The 12,951-nt window shown below is 34.1% G+C and overlaps 1 protein-coding gene across 3 annotated transcripts in view; it reads left to right on the top strand.

Annotated features, from left to right (window-relative positions):
* Positions 1-12,951, top strand: part of LOC124645528 (G-protein coupled receptor Mth2-like) — a 69,350-nt gene that overhangs the window by 3,909 nt on the left and 52,490 nt on the right. Inside the window, exon 1 of one of the 3 annotated variants that reach the window (XR_006986246.1) lies at positions 6,803-7,294. The exons of 1 other annotated variant lie outside the window; for it this stretch is intronic. The gene's annotated coding sequence lies outside the window, so the exon portion shown is untranslated. Of the gene's footprint in view, positions 1-6,802; positions 7,295-12,951 lie in introns of those variants that run through there. One more of the 3 variants, XR_006986249.1, reaches the window with a different exon arrangement.

Below are 12,951 nucleotides of genomic sequence, written 5' to 3'. Positions count from 1 at the left end.
ATTTTAGTTTATAGATACAGTAATTATAAATGGATCGTTATAATTAAATTTATTTAGAGATATTTTTTGCGTCTTTAGAGAAATAAATAGGTAAGTAAGTACCTAAGTAAGATCAACGAATTTAAATATTTACCTGTTACTATATTATGGCTCTGAGAAACATTACTAGATGCCAGTATTATAATTAGTAATATATAAATGGCATACTTACGTACAACTTAATAGTATACTTAGATCTGGACAACAAACAATAAGGTAGTTCTGATGATTAATCATAACATCGTGATCACTGACTTTAAAGGTTAAAAATCAATGCAAATCGCCTAATAACTAGATTAGACCATTGTGGCCATTCTATTGCTTCACCTGTAACCGTACTTATCACAAGTCATCTAAATAGATTCAGCAGTTTTGCCATGACAACGTTACAAACCGACAAACCCAATTTCGCGTTTACTGTATTAGTTAGGAAGTAACAAACTACTACATACTTATAGACAGGGAGGAATGACAGTTGATAAATTTAAGGCTAATGAATATTTAATTTAATTTCAAATGATGTAGGAATTAATCCCATTAATTACAAAACCCCGCCCAAAACTAGTTACGAAGATAAATGCTTAATTATATGCCAAGGTTACTTTCATACTTGTCACATAGGAGAAACATATATTATGTTTCTATGTAGAACAATAAATTGAAATAGAAAATAAAAAAATTGAAGATCACTCGCGCTGTTGTTGCAGCATCAGCTAAAAATGACAACCTTCTAACATCCCACCTTTGCTTTTTCTGGAGCCTTTTGTGTACCAGGACTTCGGTAAAGTCACACGTCGCTCGTTTCATAAGATTATGCTTAGTTTTTAAATCTTTATATTATTGCTGTGTTTCTTCTGATTACGAAGAAACGACATTCAAAGTCTATTTTTACAATTCTAATGTTCATAACTTCATATTATTTTAATTTAAACATTAATAAAATTTTAAGGCGCGGCTCCACCGCAGTGCACGCTGTGCACGGACACGCGGCGCATTTTAGCTGCGTGTATTCATTTGTTTGACAACGTGGGTCTACGTTTCCACTGAAGTACACGAATATGACCCACGACTATGTATAGCGTGGCACGGCGCACGGGTAGACCCACGCTGACAGCGTTGAGCTACGTAACCGCTTATTCGAGCAAGCTATGCGTGTGTCAATGATCATCAATCTCACTTTCGGATTCATCGTCAGAAGAACTGTCTAGCAAAGTCAGTACCAATGCCATTCTATGAGTACCTCGAGAAACACGAAACGCGTCCGTTCCACAACGTGAATGACTGAAAACTGCTCTGCGATAACCGAGCTGTACATAGTCGTGGGTCTTATTCGTGTACTCCAGTGGAAACGTAGACCCACGTTGACAGCGTTGAGCCATGTAACCGCCTATTCGAGCAAGCCACGCGTGTATCAATGATGTCAATTCATGCGTAGCCTCTCCGTGGGTTGCAGTGGACACAACCACATACATTTTCTTACAAAGCGAAGCTTAATACACGTGCGTAGCCTCTCCGTGCACCGCGGTGGGCCCGCGCCTTTATAATAAGAATCCCATGTAAAATCTAATGCCAAATTGTGACATTCACAAAAACCGTCGCGCAAGCACGTCAAAAATAAAAATAAAGAAATTAAAGAAACCTATTTTCTTTACATATTGCTAAAGGTTCCGTAACCACAAAGTCAGACACCTTGTACGATGGTATGTGCACTAATCGGATATTCATCTTAGGATTTATGATCACAGTGAAGATAAAGTACATTTACATAGTTATCGATATTGACGCAAAAACTTATGCATAACAAGCGGGTTCCAACTATAAGTCATGTCTTTATATTTTATTTGTTATTTAGATTCTAGACTGCATTGTAAATACCAATGCATTGAAGAAAAAATACCAAGCCATTAATGTATTAAACCTTAGCACTATAGATTGAAGAGCAAGTGATTAAGCAGAAATAACGAGAGTAGGACAATTTTGTGTAAAAACCAACTGTGTTGGTAATTAATTAATAAATAATAAATAAATAATGTCGGGACACCTTTTCACACACGGTCGGTTAGCCCCATGGTAAGTTATTAATTAACTTGTGTTATGGGTACTAACACTGATAAACTACATATAGCTACATATATACATATTTATAAATACATATTTTAACACCCAGACCACGGCTAACACACAAATGTCGACCGAGCCGGGAATCGAACCCGGGACCTTAGGTTCGGCAGTCCGGCATGGTGACCATTGCGCCATCGAGGTCGTCGTTAATGAGGAGCTTGTTGATGAGTGCCGATGGCCTTTTATCCTGTTACCGTATTTAGAAGATTGGCTAAGATATAATATCTTGATTAACACAATGCAATAGTTACCTTAGAAATAAAACAAAGCAAAATGATTTTAAATGAAACATGCTATTGCAAAAGTTTCAGGCGCGCAATGTTTCTTATATCAAAAAGCTTACCATAAATTCAAATTATTTTATTTATACCATAAGATGGGCTCTATTGTTGATTATTATATCGGCTGTAACGGGTAGATTGGTATAGTAGATATGATTCAGCTCGAGCTATAGTTATTCAAGTCAGTAATTTCCGCCTGGATGACTATAATGATATTTTTTTAAATCTGAATATGGATTCCTACAATGAACTTTTCTATCTTTCCTATAGTACGTTAGATCACTTATGCGTTACCAAGTAAGTCAGTGTTAAGCCTACAAATTAATTATGCAGAGCGGGTTAAATGGACAAAGCTTCACATACATTTTATAATGGATTAATTCTAAATTAAAAGTGCTTTAAACATCCCTATTCTGTTCTTTTATAAAAATATATAACTATGGTCGTTTATAATTTATATTTGTCGATAGAACTAACGAAAGGAGGCAAAAATTTGTGACTTTTAAAACATCCAAGCAAAAATAAGCAATCTACTGTATGAAATCGTGGTGGTAATTCCATAATTAAGTACTTCAGTATTTTATATACCATAAAATGCAGATCCGTGATTACATCACACGGAGATCCAAGAGAGATTATAAAGTGAGTACTAAGAACCTATGAATGTATAAATGGGTTATCTCTCTATAAATAGTAAAAGATAAATAAATAAATAAAAGATACATAGATATAAATAAATAAATAAAAGATAAATAGATAGTAAATAAAAGATAAATAGTGCGAAGCTAGAGATGCCGTATTATTTAAAAGGTTAAGAGGATCATGGTAAGAGAAGGGCTAATACAGAAACGAAGCAGCATTGTGTATTTTCAGTTACCAATTCAAGATTTTTGTAAATACGCCAAAAACAACTTCTTTTGGTGATTTACGAAGTTCAATAGAATATTACGTTTTGATGAATCAAACATTCCTACGCCATGGTTTGTTACTCCGTTTTTAATAACCCCGTTATATTTAATGCAGTCATGAATAACTGACAATAAATGCATCATGCCTTGTCTAGGAAACACAAAGGAATTTTGCATAAAAGTGCTTCTCTAATTAGGTACGCGTCATGGAAAGCTAATTTATGTTTAAGCGTACAATTTACTTAGAAATATATTAAAACCTATGTTAAGTACTATACCTCCCTAAGTCCCCACTCAGAGACATTTAATGGTTACTTAAGCCATTCCTTAGTGAAGGATTTGTGTGACACTAAGGAGTGACTTAAGTAATCATTAAATGTCTCTGAGTGGGGACGATAGAGTACCAGCACACGACAAAAAAAAAAAACAAATAAAAGAAAATCTTGATTCCAATCAAATCAGATTGTCTGATACCATACCGGCTAATACCTAATCATTTTAACGTGCGTACGACCATTCTACTTTGTAGGTACTGATTTATGAGTCCAAACAAAGTATTGGCCGACTATAGGTGTAAGCAGGTACTCTTACCGTCTTACCACAAAAACTTTTTAACGTCAGTTTAAGACCTGTCTAAAAAAATGTCAAATTATGACGTTGACATATGGTTCATTTTGCAGCCAAAATTTTATTAGACAAGCGTAAAACAGGGTTTAAAGTTTTTGTAGTAAGGCCCTTAGTGTCTATGAAGTGGGCACGGCTTAGCCAGCAGTAAAGATCTATTAGCACAACCAAAATACAGAAAAAATAAAATCTCCTTTAAGTGGATGACGACCTTTGTCAGGCCAATGCCTTGGCCAGTGAGCTATTGTCGTTTGAATAATATGCGTATTTTATTTTAAAGAAGTTTAATTCTAAAATCAAACTACATAACCCTTATACATTACCTTTGTAATTTCTTTTTCAGTTTCTTTTTCAAGTTTTTTGTTCTTTTTCTTTTTCCTGTCGTCTTTTTCTACTGTTTCTACAAAAATTCGTTAATAAAATAAACCCTTCTTGGCAGTTGGGTAAAAAAATAGGAGTTTTTCGTAGAATTAAACCGGTGAGTAATTTGGCAAATAGGCCTTATGTTAATGCGGATAGTTTATCTTTGTTCCCTGAGGAACTGTCACATTATAATTCGGACAATTTACTTTATTTCGACAACATTTCAATTGGTTGCGAATAAAAAGCTGCGTTCACTGTGTTCCGTTTAAATAAAATATTTCAAACTTTGGGTACTATATTAGGAAAACATTTATCATTTTCAACAGGCTTAGGTAGGCCTACAAGACCATAAATAACCTTAACAAGAAAAAAAACAATGGCAGTACAAAGGTTAAACATGGGTTAAACTGACAAAAAATAAAACAATAGGCAGGTATAACATCCACTAACATTTTGACATTTGTATGTAAAATACCTGAATCCAGGAAACTTACCTATCAATGAGATAAACCCAAGTTCAATGATTCAAAACATTGTATGCACATAGATGTAGTCATTTAAGGAAAAAACAAAATAAAACGACAAAAATAAGTTCCTTATTATTTTGCTTTGCAAATACGGAGTACGTGACAGAGTCTGGCTAGAGCAAAAGGCTAGGCAGATGATGAATGTCCATCAATTTTCTTGTGCCGTTTAAAATCTTTCCATGGAATATGGGAACCGGCTGTCTTGGTATGGGCATGTTATGCAGAAGAATGGAGATCATATCGTGAGGGTGTTGAGTATGAAGACGATAGATGGCTCATGCTCATGAGTGTTACTAGTGAGATGACACCAGATAAAAAGTATGAATGAAGAAGGAGTACTTACTGAGCAAAACTCAAATGAGAAATTCGGATAAGGTCCGGGGAATGGATATATCCCAACAATATGTTTTAGACTACGTATCTTTTTCTTTGTCTGTCATTTTTATGATTAACATAGATCTATGATGAAGTAAATTAGTCTAGAGTACAGAAAGATGAACTAATTTACTTCATGCACAATTACTTCTTATAGTATCATCGTACGGAATAGGTTTCTTGGTCTCCATATCTCAGAAAAAAATAAAAATAAAATGGGCTTTGCAACGCCTATATAAAACGTAGCCTTCAAAATTCCCTTTCACCATTCCTTAGAGTTTATACTGCAAGAGAAATATGATTACGCTCCTTTTGATTTGACGTATATTTTTAACAAGCTTCCACGAGTGGTTTCACCCGAGTCATATGGGAAGTACTACGCTCAACCAGATAAAAAGTGGCCTAAAGCCTTTCTCTAGTACTTCCAGTACTTCTTGAGACTATCGCGGTCAAACAAACAAATTCTACAGCTTTATAATATTAGAATGGATGACGAATCTCATTGACAAAAACTTTTTATCAATATCAAAGCTAACATAATGTTTGATGCTCATATAAAAATACAAATAATTTTGTTTAAAATTATTTGTATTTTGTTTAAAATTATTTGTATTTTTATATGAGCATCAAACATTACAAAATTATTTGTATTTTGAGGCTCGATAAGATCCATAACGAGTACGTACGCGGTAGCCTTGGAGTATGCGATGTCGCCGACAAACTACAAGAAAAACGGCTGCGATGGTACGGACATGTTAAAAGGAGACCACCTGAGTACATCGGCAATGCGACACTCAATCTCGATATACCCGGTCAAAGGCGCAGAGGCAGGTCAAAACTGCGGTGGTTGAGTGTCGTAAAGAAAGATATGATAAGCTGCGAACTCGAAGAGGAAGATGTCCAGGATAGAGTGAAGTGGAAGAAGAAGATACGGAAAGCAGACCCCGTCACAAGACGGGATAAACGCTAAGAAGAAGAAGAAGAATTTTGTAGATACAAACATGTGAAGAATTCTTGAAATATCTTTTGTATGAAAAATAAGATTTGCATTTGTCCCCATTCCATGAATAACTGGCTGGCGATTTAATTTTGGAAACTTAATAGGCCTATAATTTTAAATTAGGTCGCTTCAAAGCTTTTTTTTTGATTTAGAATAGAAATATAACTGTTTTAATTTAATTAAAAACACACGAAACCTGGTTGACAAATTACAATAATAAATTATTTCTATAGTTATTAGACACGGCACAAAAGCTATTGTTAAATAATAAAAATACCTAGTTTGCTTACTTTAGGCAAGACTATCTCTGCAAACGTAATTTTTAAATATAGTGACCGCAGTAATGTAATTTAGGTACTATTATTAGGACCTATTTTTCCTCAAATTCGGTGACCTAAACTCTGAATTTCAGGACTCCATTGTGAAAGCCCCTCATAGGCACTATGGAAACAATTAATATTCCCTAATGAACTCATGCCCTAACTAACTTCATATAAATAAATAAAACTTGCTTGTTTGCGGCCAGTGCAATACGTACTACATTATGAGCCGGTCGTCGGTATCAAACACAGATTACAAATATTTTAGATCGTGAACGCATTCTTGGCATAAAAACTATTTTTTGACTGACTTATAAATATGTTCCTACTACTTCTCGTTTTAGTGGCGTCGTGTGCGGGAGGGCAGCCGTGCCTTGATAGTGAAAGTGTCGATATCAGTGCCGGACAAAGTTTGGCAGACGGGTCTATGGTGCAAGATGGCGTCCTCTTCCCGCCAAAATATGTGTACACCAAAGAGGTTGATGGTGAAAAGAAAACTTTTGGGTGTTTGTGTCAAAATAAAAATTGTTTTCACAAATGCTGTCCCCTTGGGTCAGTCACATACATGAGGAATTGTACTGAAATGCCTGACAAAGATCTGGTGCTTAGTGGTTTAGATACATATTACAAAAATAAGTTTCAAAAGACTGTGGACGCGAACAAAACTTTTGACTTCATGTACTACAAGCCTTGTGTAAATCTGTATATGGAAGATAATAAGTGGTACATCCAGGAGGTAAATATATTCTTTAATGTTAATTATTTATTAATATCTCACTATTTTCAGGCCGTCAAATAAGGATAAATAAATTAATTCACTAACCTTTAACCTAGGCATTTATTAGTCACAGTGACCTTAACCCTTTTCTTTAAGTTTTCGTCATCAAATGTGGGTTAATAAACGTACAAATGCGTAAGAGGTATTTTTAACACTGACAGTTATTGGTACCGAATAGTAATACGACAGTTACTTTAAAAATAAAAAAAAGTAAACCGTACACACGAAGTTATACATTTAATTTAGACGATAAAATCTCTGACACCATTGTTTCGGTTATTTCAATAAATCACATTAACAAATCATCATAATAATTGTAGATAACAATTACTATTTCCGGATATTATCACGAAAACAGTCAAATACAATAAATGTTTAACCGGGAAAGCACGTCCACAGTATGTCCACAGTTTTATATTATTTGTGTTTACAATTTTTCGAGAGTTGCCCACGATATCTCTAGGTTCTCACCATCAGATCCTGACTGATGACAATGGGGCTCGCACGACAGTATACCCGTTTAAATAAAGAAACCTCGGTTGGCAAATAAAGTAGAAATCACAAATAAGAAACTATTCGAAAATTGCTCATGAAAAAAATCGTTTGAAAATATAATTCAACTTTTTTACGCTGCATTTTCCTACTTTTTACGAATTAACAAGCTTTTTACGAAACCGTGTCAATGAACTTTGTCGTTGCATAAATATTTCAATGATATTCCCTTATGACCTTTTAACAGGTCAAATACCGTGTTACTATGACATCAAACTTTGAAAGTATTATTATTGTGTATGGTCGTATGATAATTAAGAATGTTTTGTCCTATATGTATCGTAATAACGTTATTTTTTTAAGTTTTTGCAAATTTATCCTACATATATTGAAATTATACTTTGCTCGTCTAAAAATAAAAGGATAAAATACTTATTTTCTCGGAAAAAAATACTACTAACAGAAGCAGTTTTATAAATGGCAATGCATAAAGTACTTATTTAAGTCAAGGATAGGAACGAAGTTATCACAATGTCAATAACAGGATGTCAGTAGGATGTCGTGGGTGGAACAGACAGTCTAACTAATTTTATAACAATAGATATTATTTTTATAAAAAACACTTATAGTAATTAGAGTTATTCATTTACCAATTAAGATAACAGTTACAGCCTTTTTTTATCGTCCCACTGCTGGGCACAGGCCTCCTCACACGGAGAAGGATTGAGCAATAATCACCACGCTTGCTCAATGCGCGTTGGTGATTGCAGACTTTTGTAATCCAGTTAAATCCAGGTTTCCTCTGGATGTTTTCCTTCACCTTTATACCATTGGTGTCTAAGATATGCTTAGAAAGTTATTGAGATAACACTTTAAAAATTTTCACCGACCGTTTTTCTTCAAAAAATCTGGTTACTTTGAAAGTTGTTGTGAAAATTTGTAGGAAACATCTCTGTTTTAAGTTAACTGACTTACCTATCTCGTCGTAGAATTTGGGCCTTATTGTGTTCGATAAGTCCAAGCTGACACGATTTATTTAGCAAAAACTTCATCATCAGCCTTTTTACTGCCCCTGTGCAGGGCAGGGGCCCGATTCTCCTAAGTTAATAATGTCAAAATCGAATAGAAATCGAATCGCAATATGATTGCAATAGCAGTTTTAAGCATATCGGGCATTCTGCTACTAATAAAAGACCAATCGTATTCGATTGACATTTGATTGGTGTGCGATTGGTCTGCTATTTTGGTGATTTTGGTCTATACGGTAGTTTGCTGTACAATCATTTTGCAAATCGTAAATCATTTGTAGACAAAATGATTCATTATTGAATGACAGGAGAGAATAAAAACGTTTATTTCAAAGAAAAAATAGCGGAATGCCATATAGGTACGCTTCAATCGTAATCGAGTCGGGATTGGATCTCAGTCGATTCGAGTCGAACGTGAATCGTATGTCGCTTAAGTAAAATTAGGAGAATCGGGCCCCTGGTCTCTTCTCATGTAGTGTCAATGAGCGTTAGTCACTTCCCTGCTCTGCTCTACGTACAAATGTTAAACCTAAATAGCGTATGAATATTAAATATTCTATAAACAAATACTATTATTGATAAGGATAACGCTTCATCATAATAAAGATTTTTAGTTTTTATTTTAAACTATAAATTAAGCACTATTAAGCAGGTACTATGTATCTTGCCAAAAATATTTTGAGTAGGAGACCGTCATTAAAAATCTTTATGCGTTCAGCAACCGCGTTTTTTACAATATGCTAATGTATTGATTGTTATGTACGATTGCAAAAACAAGGCATTGTTTGAATAGTAAGGCATTTTTTATAACACAATTCATCTTCATCAGTTTGCTTAAAGCAGCAATTTAAAAATAAAGTTAGCATCCTGTACATTTCAGCCCATCCAGACAAAAAGTACGAAGATTACAAGACTAAATAATGGGACAAACTAACAAATAAAGGAAAAATAAACCATATTCTTGTAACCAACTATTTGGTGTATTTTTCCATGATTTAAAAGTAACTCAAGTAAAAGTTAAGAATATTGCTAAAATTTTGACTAAAATACTTGGATAGATACTGTTAGGTCTGCATACCTGACTCAGTTTAAGTCAGTTATATTTTATGAATAAACATACCAAGAGAATGATATCAGAATTTGTATCCTTGTGACTCATTTGTATATCAGCGAATAGTAAAATCTATAGTTGTGTATGTATAAATAAACTTGAAGTCTAGCTGATATAAGTCAAGGAAGTAGTGACAAAGTGTGTGGCAAAAAAATTGGAATTTCAAATCCCTGAACTTTTTATAAATAAAACAAATTATGGATAGGCTGGAATACTTTTACAACAATATGCAGTACGAATATTTTCATACTTTAAAAAATTTAATGATTGAGCATGACTTTCAAATCCGGAAGTTTATGCGTATAATGCCAATTTTTAAGCGTGTAGATAAAAGTTGAAGTGAAAATAATCTTCCTCAATCAATCCATCTCTATATGAGCCAGGTCTCCTGTGTTGGGCACAGGTAATGCGACGATAAAGGCTGACGATGAGATAGAAGTGCAAAAAATAGAAGTACTTAACTTTATACAATTTTAGTATTAAAGTCAATATACTTCCTTGATAAGTGGCAAGACGTCTATCAGTCTATACTCCTAATTATATGCCGTCAAGTCTCAAGTGTATACAGTCAAGGTCGTGAGCTCGTAATAAAAAGTTCAACACAGTTCATTGCACTTTATCTTCGTAGTTACTCGAATCATTTCCGACTCTAAACAGCAAAGAAATACATGTTTTGCAACCCACTCTGCAGATTATTTTGCCTTGCTATGTTATTATCATTGTTGTGTTAAGAACGTTCACTTAATTTTTTAGGTCTTAAGAAGTTGATGCTTGAATCAAATTATACCTACTTATGCAATAATGATTCTGACCCACTGTCCACCATTTTGAAGGTGATGTTCGATAAGGAAGTTACGTATAATTTTTTATATAAGGTAATGCCTATAACCCGGATTCTAGAATTACGTATCCTTTTGCTGGAAACATAGGTGGGCAGTTGGCGAATCTATGTGGAGTCCATAATGTCTTTTTACCTAGGTAACCTCTTCCTCTCGTGTTGTGTTCCTGTCGTCTTCTTATCGTGTTGCTTTTAACACTTTTAAAAAAGGGTTCTTATAAAACATTTCTTGTTTTTTATTATAAAACATTATAATTTATACTTACCCAAGTTTTGTCAAAATTTAATTAATAATTAAAATTTAAATACTTTTATTTTTGTTTTAAGGAAAAGGGATAGTTGTCGTGGTCAGAGAATTTTGTTGCGTGATTCAATCTTGCTTCATTTAACCCTGAACTCAAATTAATATCTTCTTGCGATTCTGTGCAAATATTACAAGGTTGGGTTAAGGAAAAGGCACGGGATTGTTTTACTAATAGAATTTGTGAAAATAAGAAATATTTAAAACGTCGGAAATCGCAAATTTACCTTGAGAGTAGGTGATTAACGAATGCTAATTCCTTCTCTATATGAGAAGATGCCTGTGCATGTAGTGGGACAACAAAAAGGCTGATCATGGTGTTTCTTTATCAATATGTACCTACATAGCTTTTGAACAAATCTGGTTAAACCAGTGGCGGTTAAAATCGTGCGAACAATCATTTATTTTCTGAGAATAACGCGATTTACGTGTCTGCTAGGAATTCTTATTAACTTTATAAATAACTTGTGACAATAGGTTTGAATGATTTTTGGCGACAATATTTTTATAAGTTCATGAAAGAGATTGTTGTTTTTAGAGTTGTTATAGTGAATTAGAATAAATGTACTTTCATATCTGTAGGTAATGATTAAAAAAAATGATGATGAAAAATGTTACCACAAGCTGGACTAATCAATAAGCAAGTACCTACTTAGATAAAAATAGTGAAAAAGCTCCTGAAACAAAATTGTCCATAAAGAAAGTTACGAAGAAAGGATCATATTTACCTACTACGATCGAAAGACATTATATACACATGATATACATAATTATATGTACACTTGCATCAATTATAAAGAACTTACACAAAGCAACTATACCATGGTAACATACCTCGTGGTCATTCTTTAAATAGATAACATCATAGGAACTTCCTTTAGTGGTGACTGTGTTATTTACCACATAATCAAAATATTATTTTTAACATACTCAGTTAGGTAGGTATAGGGCTGCCATCTCGAATTTCGCCAAACCCGGACAAACATTTAAAAAACCCGGACATTTGGCGTAAATCGCATTTTTCCCCCGAACCTAATTTGTAATCCCTTTACTATTAACATATACTTAAATTCAATGAGGTGCTTCCTTACATGAAAAGTGTCCGGGTTTTCCCCGGACACTTCTTGAAACCCCGCCCGGACGGCCCCCGGACGGCCTCCAAACGAGGACAAATCCGGGGAAACCCGGACGGATGGCAGCCCTAGGTGGGTACCTATATTCACTTCAAGTCGCTACATGTCATGTAAAACAATGTTATTCAGTTGAAAGTTGCAACCGATATAGATATTGAAAGCCGACCCGAACATAGTTGGAAAACGGCTAAGTGGATTATGATATTCAGTCAACAAGTAGTTAAACAAACTGAAAAACCAAATCACACTGTTTCAAAACAAGATGAAATAAACTGATGTCTATCTAAATTGCTTCCTGAAAAGTAAGTTTTTACGATGTTATTGACAGCTTTATGCAAAAATATTAGTAGATGGGAAGTAAATAATAATCTTTTATTTCAACACGCATCACAATTATTACTAGTCACTACTTTAAAAACACACATGCTAAAAGATTAACATCGTTTGCGAAGATTTATCAATCACTTCCCATTAGGAACTAGGTTACGAGTCTATTCCACGAATACCTACTGTTTTTCGGTGTCAAGGTTAGAACCAAACATACACACTAAAAGCTAACGTTTTAATTGTCCATAAATGAAATAAATTAGCACATTTTTTCAAAAGCTTGGAATGTATTTCTTGCTTCTGCCGATTGATATATAGCAAACAGCGCCATCTATACGGTGAAGTTGGAACTTACGAGATTGAAAGCTAAAGGAAAATTGCCCTG

Source organism: Helicoverpa zea, unplaced genomic scaffold (assembly GCF_022581195.2).
Source record: "Helicoverpa zea isolate HzStark_Cry1AcR unplaced genomic scaffold, ilHelZeax1.1 pri_000016Farrow_1_scaff_4_deb, whole genome shotgun sequence".
In the NCBI taxonomy this organism is placed as follows: domain Eukaryota; kingdom Metazoa; phylum Arthropoda; class Insecta; order Lepidoptera; family Noctuidae; genus Helicoverpa; species Helicoverpa zea.
Note: the sequence above shows the minus strand (reverse complement) of the source record. Positions and strands in the feature narration are given on the sequence as shown.